This window comes from Trachemys scripta, chromosome 1, assembly GCF_013100865.1.
Source record: "Trachemys scripta elegans isolate TJP31775 chromosome 1, CAS_Tse_1.0, whole genome shotgun sequence".
NCBI classification, from domain to species: Eukaryota; Metazoa; Chordata; order Testudines; family Emydidae; genus Trachemys; species Trachemys scripta.
Genome location: NC_048298.1, coordinates 300,102,904 through 300,113,762, shown reverse-complemented (window position 1 = coordinate 300,113,762; position 10,859 = coordinate 300,102,904). Strand labels below are relative to the sequence as shown.

Below are 10,859 nucleotides of genomic sequence, written 5' to 3'. Positions count from 1 at the left end.
ACTCTCAACACAGCCCCGCTCCTATTGGCGGCCGCCAAGCCAGCGGCCAACCTGATTGGTGGAGCCCCTTCCATTGTCCTGACCAGAGGGCGCCGCGGATTGGCCGCAGCGCGGGACACGTCACTGAGGATTGAAAGGGCGCGCAAATATAAAAGTGAGTGGAGAGGAGGTTGGCTGAGGCGGGATGTACAGCTCTGAGAGACTTAGTGCAGTGCTGCTGTGCATGAGGAGAGCAGCTCATAGGCAACCACGCACTCCCAGCTTAGCCAAAGGACGCCTCGCTCCCCCAACCGCACAGCCACTTCTATCTCCCCAAAGCGCACCCAGAGGCCTGCTTTGAGAACCCTTTCCCCACACACCCTACCCCCCAGGCTCCTGCTGCTACAAGGCAAGGGGACAGCAGGCCATTTTGTTACACCAGTGGCAAATACTGACCCTTACTAAATAGTGCATGTTTCTGAGGCAGATGCTCCCAGAGCATCATAATACAGCCACCACACATTTCTGTGGTGCCTTCTATCTAAGATATCAGCACACTCTACACACTATGAATTATTATATGATAAATAACACCATTTTACAGATGAGGAAAGTGAGGCACAGAGACATTAGATATCAAGCCGTGGCAGGTCTCTAGGAATCAAATCCAGGTCTCCTGCCTCCACACACACCCTATTTAAACCTCTAGGTCACACTTCCCCATATAGTAATGTCTATAGAGTAGTCCAATCTAAAAACACATTATATGCCATGTATGTTTTTACCCATATGGATTATTTTATCTGACACCTATATTTCAGGCACAAAGCATGATCTATTCTACAACTTAAAAGTCAAGAGTAGGAGGCAGTAGATCTGGGTTCTATATACAGCTTTGCAACAGACTTCCTGAGGGCTGGTCCACACTGGGAATTTACATCAGCATAGCTACGTCTCTCAAGGGTGTGAAAAATCTACAACCTGGAGAGATGTAGCTATCCCGACCTAGCCCCCAGTGTAGACAATGCTAGGTTGACAGAAGAATTCCATTGGAAGTCTCTTGCTGTAATAAAGCTGTAAATAGAACCAAGATCTACTGCTCTACCTAGCTACTGCCTCTCAGGGAGATGGCTTGCCTATGCCAAAAGGAGAAGCCTTCCCTTTGGCATTGGCAGCAAGCAACTACACTGAAGCACTACAACAGTGCATAGGCAGCAATGCAGGTGTGCTGCTATACCGTTTTAAGTGTAGACATACCCTTAGTGACTTTGGACCAAAATCCTTAGTCCAATATTTTCAAAGAACTGTCCACTGATTTTAGTGCCTCAGATGACTTCAATATGAGTGCGCCATATTTCTAAAAATTAGGCTCCATATATCAATTTGGGCAGAAGCTGAGGCATCCAAAATTAATGAACGCTTGAAAATCTGGGCCTTAACTTTTCTAGGCTTGAATCACCCTGGTTTCCCTGCAATTTGTGTAGTCATTTACACCAATGCAAAGTGGGTGTAAAAGGCTACCAAATCAAAATAATAACCTTTAGCATCTACTTTCCACGGGTAGGTGACTATACCAGGTTCAGGTTAATGATAAGTAAGATAGAAAAAACGCCTCCCTCATAGGGATGTTAGAGTTTTTTTTAAATAAAAAGTTTTTTTTTATCATTTGTAAAATACTGACATCCCAGAATAGAAAGCTACACAAGTGTGTAAAGAAAAATTTGTTCTTACCTGTTAATTTATTTTCTCTAATAACAGGGCTAGCAGTCCTTACTATTAGGTGATCCATACAGTCTTCATAGTTTGGAAGCAGTCTAAAAGATGGAAGGAGGACAAATCTCTAAGTAGCTCCATTCCCAGAACATATGGCCATATGAACACTTCCAAACCACTACAGTTAGAAAAAGTGAACATCCAAGCATAGGGTTACCATATTTTGAGTGTCCAAAAAGAGGACACTCCACGGGACCCCGGCCCCCGCCCCCACTCCCACCCCCAGTCCCGCTCACGCCCTTGCCCCAACTCCACCCCTTCCCCAAAGTCCCCGCCCCAACTCCGCCCCCTCCCCTGCTTCCCGCGAACATTTGATTCGCGGGAAGCCTGAAGCAGGCAGCAGGTAAGCTGGGGGGGCGAGGAGGTGCGGCCTAGTCTGGCCCCCCCCCAACCGAGCGGCTCCCTCCAGCCCCGGCCCGGGCGTCTCCAGCCTGGCTCAGCTCGGGCCCTGGGGAGCCGGCCCCAGGCCAGCCCCCGGCCCAGCACCGCCGGCCCGGCCCCGGCCCAGCACCGGCGGGCCCAGGCCCCCGGCCCAGCACCGCCTGCCCCGGGCCGGCCCCGACCCCGCACCCCCGGCCCCGGCCCTGCATGTCCCTATTTTCCCGGACATGTTCAGCTTTTTGGGATTTCCCCCCAGATGGGGATTTGAGCACCAAAAAGCCGGACATGTCCGGAAAAATCCGGACTTATGGTAACCCTATCCAAGCATGAGAACTAACTAGATATTCAAAGTTAGCTATTTACATGTGATCACTCCTGCACAAGAATAATATGAAGTAAAGAAGATAGGCGAAATACCAGTGACCAGCTAGGTAAAGTATACATTCTGTTAAATTTAGAATTATAAACAGACCAAAATAAAGGGGGTGGTTGAATTTTCTAACCATATCATATCACCAGACAAATACATTAATACATATACATTAATACTACTAAATACTACCAAGAGGAGGCCCAAAGTTTTTCAGTACAGGATATAAGCACTGATCTGATAGAATGAATTGCAATACTTTCCAGAGGAGGAATATCCTTAGCAGTATACCAGCTTTGATCCAATTTGCTATAGCAGACTTTGAGGCTTGGTTCCCACTCTGCTTCCTGGATGATGGATCACAAATATTGCAGTATATTTCCTCACTAGTGTGTTTCTCTTCAGATAAATCCAGATTGCTTTCTTGAGGTGTTTTTACAATCAGTATTCCTTTCTGCTCCACGGAAGAAGTGAATGGCTTTTTGGTTAAGAGACTGGTTGCAGGTATGTTTAAGAATAAGCTGACTGGTTGCAACAACCTCCTTGTTTAAGGTATGTTACTGTGTAGCTATTGTCTGACCTCACAAGGAGATATATTTCCTTGATATATTTTCAAAGGTACAGAAAGGCAAAGCTTATTGCTCAAAGCTCCAAGAAGTTTACACTGGGGTTTCTTCTCTGCATCATCCAAACTCCCTGGATTTTCATTTTTCCAACTATGAGCTCTCCATCCCTGCAAGTTCAGATCTCTCATTAAAGTTTCACTATATGGCTGAAGAAAGGGAGTGCTCTGGAGAACGTGGTCCCTCATTCTGCATGATCAGAAAGCAGATCTCATAATCTTAAGACTTGTTTAAATCTAAACATGTCTTCTTTCAGAATAACTATTTTGGTGTTGAGTTAGGGCCCTGCTGAAGATGAGACTATTTTTGTCTTAAACTGGTGATAAATAAAACTACATGCTCTCTGATTATCATATTTGATGTCTTCTGGATTGTTTCTTCCCTGGTTGATGCCTCTTTCAGAATGTGTTCTGTGAGAAGGCAAAAGAATTTCCTTTCTAAGTCCTCCATCACAATTATTAAATGTTTATAAATATATTTGGGGCTGTACAAAGGGCAGTGGCCCTTGATAACTGTTGTTCTGGTAGAAAAACCTGAGTACCGTTTGGTGAGAAGGATGGATGGGCTCATGTTGACAGGCAACTGTATTACAATCAAAATTCTTTTGAGAAATCATGGGCAAAATGGAAGTTAATGTTTCCATCCTGAAGGGAGTCTTCTTTGTGCATCTCTTGAAGAGCTTAAGGTCTGGTATTGCCTTTGGCAATCCATTCATCCCTTACCTCCAAAAACAGAATACACAACTGTGAAGGGACTACTCCTTTGGCCCTCTATGTAGGAGGTGGTGTCTGTGGTCATACTGAACTTCTTCAAATTGTCTTTGAGAACTGGGGAGAAATAAAGGAAGTGGAAAGGCATTTACAAACTTAATTCTTAAGCTGACTGTCAGTGGTGATCTAGAGCCAATGGTTTAGAAAAGATAAAATATATCCTTTGTGATATGACGGTAGAAAAGTATTAATTCTCTACACCATGTGGAGGTTCTGATTGTTTGGGAAACTCTTTGTAAAAGTAAGTTTTCTTTCATCACCTCTGGTATTTCTATTCCAGGTTCTGTATACATCTCCACAGTCCAATAACTTTCTGAGCTGTCCTTGTGTATAGGAATACGAGGAACTTATTTGCCAGTTGATAAGAACATAAGAATGCCATACTTGGTCAAATCAATGGTCCATTTAGCCCAGTATCGTATCTTCCGACAGTGGCCAATGCCAGGTGCTTCAGAGGGCATGAACAGAACAGGTAAACATCAAGTGATCCAGCCCCTGTCACCCATTCCCAGCTTCTGGCAAATAGAGGCTAGGGACACTTCAGGGCATAGTTTTGCATCCCTGCCCATCCTGGCTAATAGTTATTGATGGACCTATCTTTCATGAACTTATCTAGTTATTTTTTGACCCCTGTTAAAGCCTTGGCCTTCACAACATCCTCTGGCAAAGAGTTCCACAGGTTGACTGTGTGTTGTGTGAATAAATACTTCCTTTTGTTTGTTTTAAACCTGCTACCTATTTATTTCATTTGGTGACTCCTAGTTCTTGTGTTATAGGAAGGAGTAAATAACACTTCCTTATTTACTTTCTCCACACTAGTCACGATTTATAGACCTCTATCATATCCCCCCTTAGTCGTCTCTTTTCCAAGCTGAAAAGTCCCAGTCTTATTAATCTCTCCTCATACAGAAGCTGTTCCATACCCCTAATACTTTTTGTTTCCCTTTTCTGCATCTTTTCCAATTTCAATATATCCTTTTTGAGATGGCGAGACCAGATATACCTGCAGTATTCAAGATGTGGGAGTACCATGGATTTATATAGAGGCAATATGATATTTTCTGCCTTATCATCTATCCCTTTCCTTATGATTCCCAACATTCTCTTAGCTTTTTTGACTGCCGCTACACATTGAGCGTATGTTTTCAGAGAACTATTCACAATGACTCCAAGATCTCTTTCTTCACTGGTAACAGCTAATTGGGCCCAATCATTTTACATGCATAGATGGGATTATGTTTTCCAATGTACATTACTTTGCATTTATCAACATTGAATTTCATCTGCCATTTTGTTGCCCAGTCACCCAGTTTTGTGAGATCCCTCTGTAATTCTTCACAGTCTGCTTTGGACTTAGCTATCTTGAGTAGTTTTGTATCATCTGCAAATTTTGCCACCTCACTGTTTACTCCTTTTCCCAGATCATTTATGAGTATGTTGAACAGCACTGGTCCCAGTACAGATCCCTGGAGGATACCGCTATTTAACTCTCTCCATTCTGAAAACTGATCATTTATTTCTACCCTTTGTTTCCTATCTTTTGACCAGTTACTGATCCATGAGAAGACCTTCCCTCTTACCCCATGACAGCTTACTTTGCTTAAGAGCCTTTGGTGAGGGACCTAGTCAGAGGCTTTCTGAAAATCTAATTACACTACATCCACTGGATCCCCCTGGTCCACATGCTTGTTGACCCCTTCAAAGAATTCTAATAGATGTTCCTAGTATTTCTAAAGATAGAAGTGATGTGTTTTTTCTCTTCTTTATGTGGTGCCACATCCCTTTTTTAATGCCTCACACAAAAAACCCCCCCACTTCTCCCACAAACTTTATTGAAGTCAAAATCTGTTTTGAATGAGAGTCTATATGAAATATACATCCATTAGGGTCACCCGTTCGCTGCACTGGATAACAGGAACTTACCAAAAAATTCATAACTAAGGCTACATCAAGCATGATCCACCTCAAGCCTCATCCAAACAAACTTTGTTAATAGACTAATTTTTCATCCTAAATAAGACTTATCTTGCCCCTGTTATAATTACTCTAACATAACAGGTGGATATCTACAGAGAAGCTTCAAAGTTCCTATTTGAGGATACTTCTGTCTTGAAAACCATAGATTCTTTTGAGAAATAGTCTGTCAGAAGGGGCTGTTGTGTTGTTAACAAAGAATGAGACTGCTTTATCTAATGTAGGCACCCACCAGCATACATATAACAAAATCAGAATAAAAAGATTCCTGTTTTGAACTAGAAGGAAAATAGAGGTTTTAAAGGCTCAGCTTGCTCTTCTTGAATTTTTACAATATCTAACATCTTTTTAACTATTTGCTCAAGGAACACAGGTGGAAAAGTTTGTCAGTGGTACTGGTGCAACCTCCTTCTTTTCCAGAACACAATTTGTTTCCTTCTCCAGGGAAGATGAGCTAGAATATTAAACTTATTTTCTTTTAAAATGCCTGTTTGTCTTCCCTTTTACCCTGTATCTTTGGAGAGGGTGAGGGGAATTGAAATAAAGAGAACACTCAGAAGTCAGGACTGTCTTTCTAGACTATTTAGAGTGAATGAGTAGTGACAGGGTAGTTCTGCCTAGATTGGAATCCTATGGTTGTCAATGAACCTGAGACAGAGTTGGCTGCAGGGTAGATACCCTGGTGCAGGATACCTGTTTCTTTCTCAACCACAAACCCACCATTCTAAAACTTTAGCAAGAATAATTGTCATTTCATAGCATACTGCAAATAAATCAAACTGAAGAAGCCTACTGTCCCAAAACGTATACACTTACTTGGGTTCTGACATCTGCTGACCGAGGTGAGAAAGGAGATGCGTTGTCAAGTCCAGGAAGAACAGAAATAGCTCAGGATAGGACAGCACTCTCCCTAAAGGAATAGATTATTGCCTTTTCTGTCATATGCAGGTTTTCTTTTTCATAGAAAAGGCAACATCAGCCCAGTCCACACAAATGTTTGGCATGAAGTCACCTTGTCTTATAGCTTATTTTGGCAGCAAATAGCTTTGACCTCAAAATTGAAGTGTTATTCATGATTTTGTCACTCCAGCCCTTCTAGCTTAGGTAAAAACTAGCACACAGCAGAGGTATTCCCTCAGATCAAAAATCAGAGTGCCAATGTCACTTCAGTATGGCAAATAGTAATTCCACTTGTCAATCAAACCCAAAAGCAAACATTAGGTTTAAAAAAAATCTAGTTTAGAAAGGTTTCTAAGCAAAAAGCTACATTTCCTGCCCAAAGTGGCGGCAAAACAACTGTCTGTACCTCTGCAGAGGCACAGCATCTGGCCACATGATCCAAGGATGGAGCTACTGGTGCTTTGGGCTCTGTCATATTCAGCTTCCATGGTTACCCATCAGTGTGGATTGCTAGCAATGAATTCAGAGAAAGTATAGTACATTTTAACCCCTTTTAACTGAGGCCACTGTGCCAACCTGTACATAGGCCATACTTACACAGTTCTCAGTTTCTCATCATCAGATACAGAGCTGTGATGATAAATTGTTCTAAAATCTGTCTTTTCAAAATCAATGGGAAATACTTTAAATACTGTCTTAAAATCAATCCCCAGTGAGGGAGACTTCTTCCAAATGAGTGAGACTTGGCAGGTCTGCAAATAGTTGTGTTTTACTTTTTTTATCTTTTTTCAGCTGGATTTGTTCATCTTGCACAGAGTAACTTATGTGTATTGCCAACTGTTTTTCTATTACTAAACATTATCTAGATAGCAGGGCTTGAGAAGGCCATTTCTCCACTCCCCCTGAGTGAGTGGGTATTTTGAATGGGTGAGTTGGTCGTGGCTGGGGAGTGGAAGTACTAGCTAAAGGAGATGGCCTGGGAAGAAGCTGCAGTAGTGGTGACTGAAGGAACTGGAAGAGGTAGTCAGGGTGGCTGGTGCTGCTGCTGTGAATTCCGTGACAAGCTTAATTTCTAAGTCAGTTGATTTCTGTTGACATTTGAGCCCTGGAGGCGATTACATAATTTCTATAGCTTGTCGGTATGCTTTTAGTCAGGCTTGGTGCTTATATAGTGCTCACCATTAAAGTGCTTTTCAAACAATTGATAGGAAATATGGTGTATTTTTGCTTCTCCCTTGATGCACAGGTACAAGATATTTAGGAGAATACAACAAATTCCATGATGAAAATAGAGGTTATACCTACACTGTTCAATTTGTGAAGTGGGTAAAACTTGGAAACAAAAAGACAAATTTGCATGGACATTTTCCCCCTACATTCACTATATGTTGAGAGCATTTTATCAGGATACAATGCAAATGTCAGCAATCCAGTTTTTCTTAGTGAGAAGCACTAATGGAATTTTTTTTTTTTTTAATATTGACACTTGGTTCCCTTGGTTTCTTTACTCTTTATGCACAGAAAAAAATAACATTCTTCTCTGAGGGCCTCTGTGCAGCCCCCTTTTGGGCCAGGTGGGAATCATACCTGGCTCTAACAGCAAGAAGAGGTTCAAGAAATGTGATTCATGTGCTGCACCATTCCTGAATCTGATCTCCATTTCAGATATTTGATTTGCCTGAGATACAATATGTAGTGTGCCATGAATTTGTGTCTCAGACTTGACTGGAACACCACATCAGACTTCAGGTGCAGCTCACCTTCCAGAGACTCCAAGCAGATGGCATAATTCTGGGCACAAGCCTAGTGCCTAGACCAGAACTAGCAGCTTCAGTGCACAGGCCTGTTTCTAAAGAGCCCAGATGCATGTTATCTCTTCAGCTGCAGCACCACCCTCCACAAAGTGCATTACTCCCATATCAGGGAGGCTTTGAAAGAGAACTGTTACAGTGAGCCGCAAAAACCCACTGTGAAGTACTGTGCTCTCCCTGGCCCTGCTATTCCAGGGCCTGTTAGGAATTGTGAGGTTCTCAGTGTACACCTAAGATAACACTGTCACTGCACCTATTAATTTTGCAGTGCTTGTTGTACATTTATGATTATTACATTGTATTTGTCACTGATCCTCTGAGCTGCGTCACACTGTACAGTAACAAGGGTGCTTTCAGAACTACTAGGCACTCTGCAGCATAAGTTGTAAACTTATAAAGATGAATTATTTTCCAAAGAATAGCATTTTATTCAGTAACAAAACCAGTGGAAAGAAAAATCTGTGCAATTCAAAAGCAAATATATAAAAAACTTAATAAAATTAATGGAACAGAACTTAACAAGGAAAAAAACATTCATGTCAACTTTACCTACATGTACAGCAGCCATGGCTTTCCCAGGTCAGTGTATGTGAAGCTGTGGTTGTCCTTAATGTCCTGAGAGGTGGAGTGGCAGGTGTAGGGATGCAGCCACTGATACAATGTGCAATGTTGAGATGAGGGTGCAAGGAGGTGCTATAATGGAATTCTCCATGGACTGCAAAGGGAGGTGACCCTGTAGGTCCACAAGAGACTGCAGCATTTGTGTTCGCTGCCAGAAAAGGCCCATTATGTCCTGGTGCATCTCCTTCTCCTTTTCTACTGAGACTCCTGAACCTTCCACCTGTCCACATTTTCCTCCCTCAGGCTGTCTGCAATGTTCACCCTCCAGGCCCTTTGCTCACAGTCTGTAGCAGCAGAGGATCTCACTGAACAGATCTTCCCAAGTCCTCTTCTTTCTCCTCCTTATCTGGCTCAGATATTCCACAGGTGTAGACGGGGAACCCCCTCAAGGCTGCAGATAAAACACACAGAGGTACCATTGTCAGTATAGTCACAATGTAAAGTGAAAGTTAGGATTCAGAACTCCCTTCCCTTGCTCGCCTAAAGAAAGGCTTATTGACTCTTTTGCTTCAGAGTGCTTATGCACAGCACCACCCATAATGAGTATGGCCTGCCAAGGGTGAGGGAAATAAGGAGGGAATTGCTCAATTGCATGAAACAATGAGTAGGGCACTGGCACTGAATACCGGCACCATTTTCCACAGGTGGTGGTAGCTGATATCTCACTCCTGAGGGTTACAAAGCCACTGACAGCACAGCTGGTGCTGGTGTCCCAAGGCCACCTGACCCCATATGCTAGCCTGTGTACTGCACTGGTACCTGTCCAAGTTATCACCAATCAGCATGGGAAAATATCCTACCACTAAGGAAGAAATAAGGCTGCCATCTCTAGTAACCTGGAGAGGACTGCAGAGTACCTCCATAAAAGTTTCATTGAGATCTCTCAGGGGGATTCAAGGGACATCCCTGTGTACATAAACAAACTGCTCTGTATGGCCCTCCCATTGCCTAACTCTGCAGGGGTATGAAAAGCAGATAACAACAGTTCCTCTCTTTGTTGTACTGGGACGAGTAAATTAATGAAAAGTTGATAGCTGTGTCCTGTTAAGTTGGGGGCACCATCAGTACATCACTAGAATGGGAAATAAATTTACACACTTACCTGGGGCTCCTTTCCCTGCATTGGACTTGCCCGTGGTCAACAACAGGGACTGAATAGACTGCAGTAGAGTCTCAAACAGGTCCTGGCTCACGGAATAGCTGGACCCCCAGTCGTATGTCCCCCATCCCCCTCTTTCTCCTCCTCCACCTCTTCTTTATCCTTACTGTTCATGCCGGGGCCTGTGACTCAGGTTCCGCAGAGGTATCCAAGGTGGTGTGTGGAGGGGCAAGGTGGGATCTCCGCCAAGTATGGTATGCAGCTTGTAAAAACACCAGGGCTGCGGCTTGGCACCAGATCGACTGTTGATCTCTCTGGCTTTCTGATATGCCTGATGCAGTTCCTTCGCTTTTATGTAGCACTGCAGCTGCTCCCTGCTCCCTTCTCCTGCATCCCCCGTGCAATCGGCTCACAGATTTCCACATTTCTACAGCTGGTCTGTAGCTGGGCCAGCACAGCCTCTTCTCCCCACTGGCCCAGGAGATCCAATATCTCTTGCCTACTCCAAGCTGGAGCACGTAGCTGGCATGGTCAGCTGGGCAGCCGTGCTCATCAAGC

The 10,859-nt window shown here is 43.5% G+C and overlaps 1 long non-coding RNA gene across 1 annotated transcript; it reads right to left on the bottom strand.

Annotated features, from left to right (window-relative positions):
• Positions 1 to 1,710: 1,710 nt before the first annotated feature.
• Positions 1,711 to 10,392, bottom strand: LOC117871716. The gene is made up of 4 exons (XR_004644341.1): positions 10,305 to 10,392; positions 9,135 to 9,593; positions 6,687 to 6,780; positions 1,711 to 1,793 (listed from the first exon to the last, which is right to left on the bottom strand). It is a non-coding gene; the product is annotated as an uncharacterized LOC117871716 (long non-coding RNA).
• Positions 10,393 to 10,859: the final 467 nt, after the last annotated feature.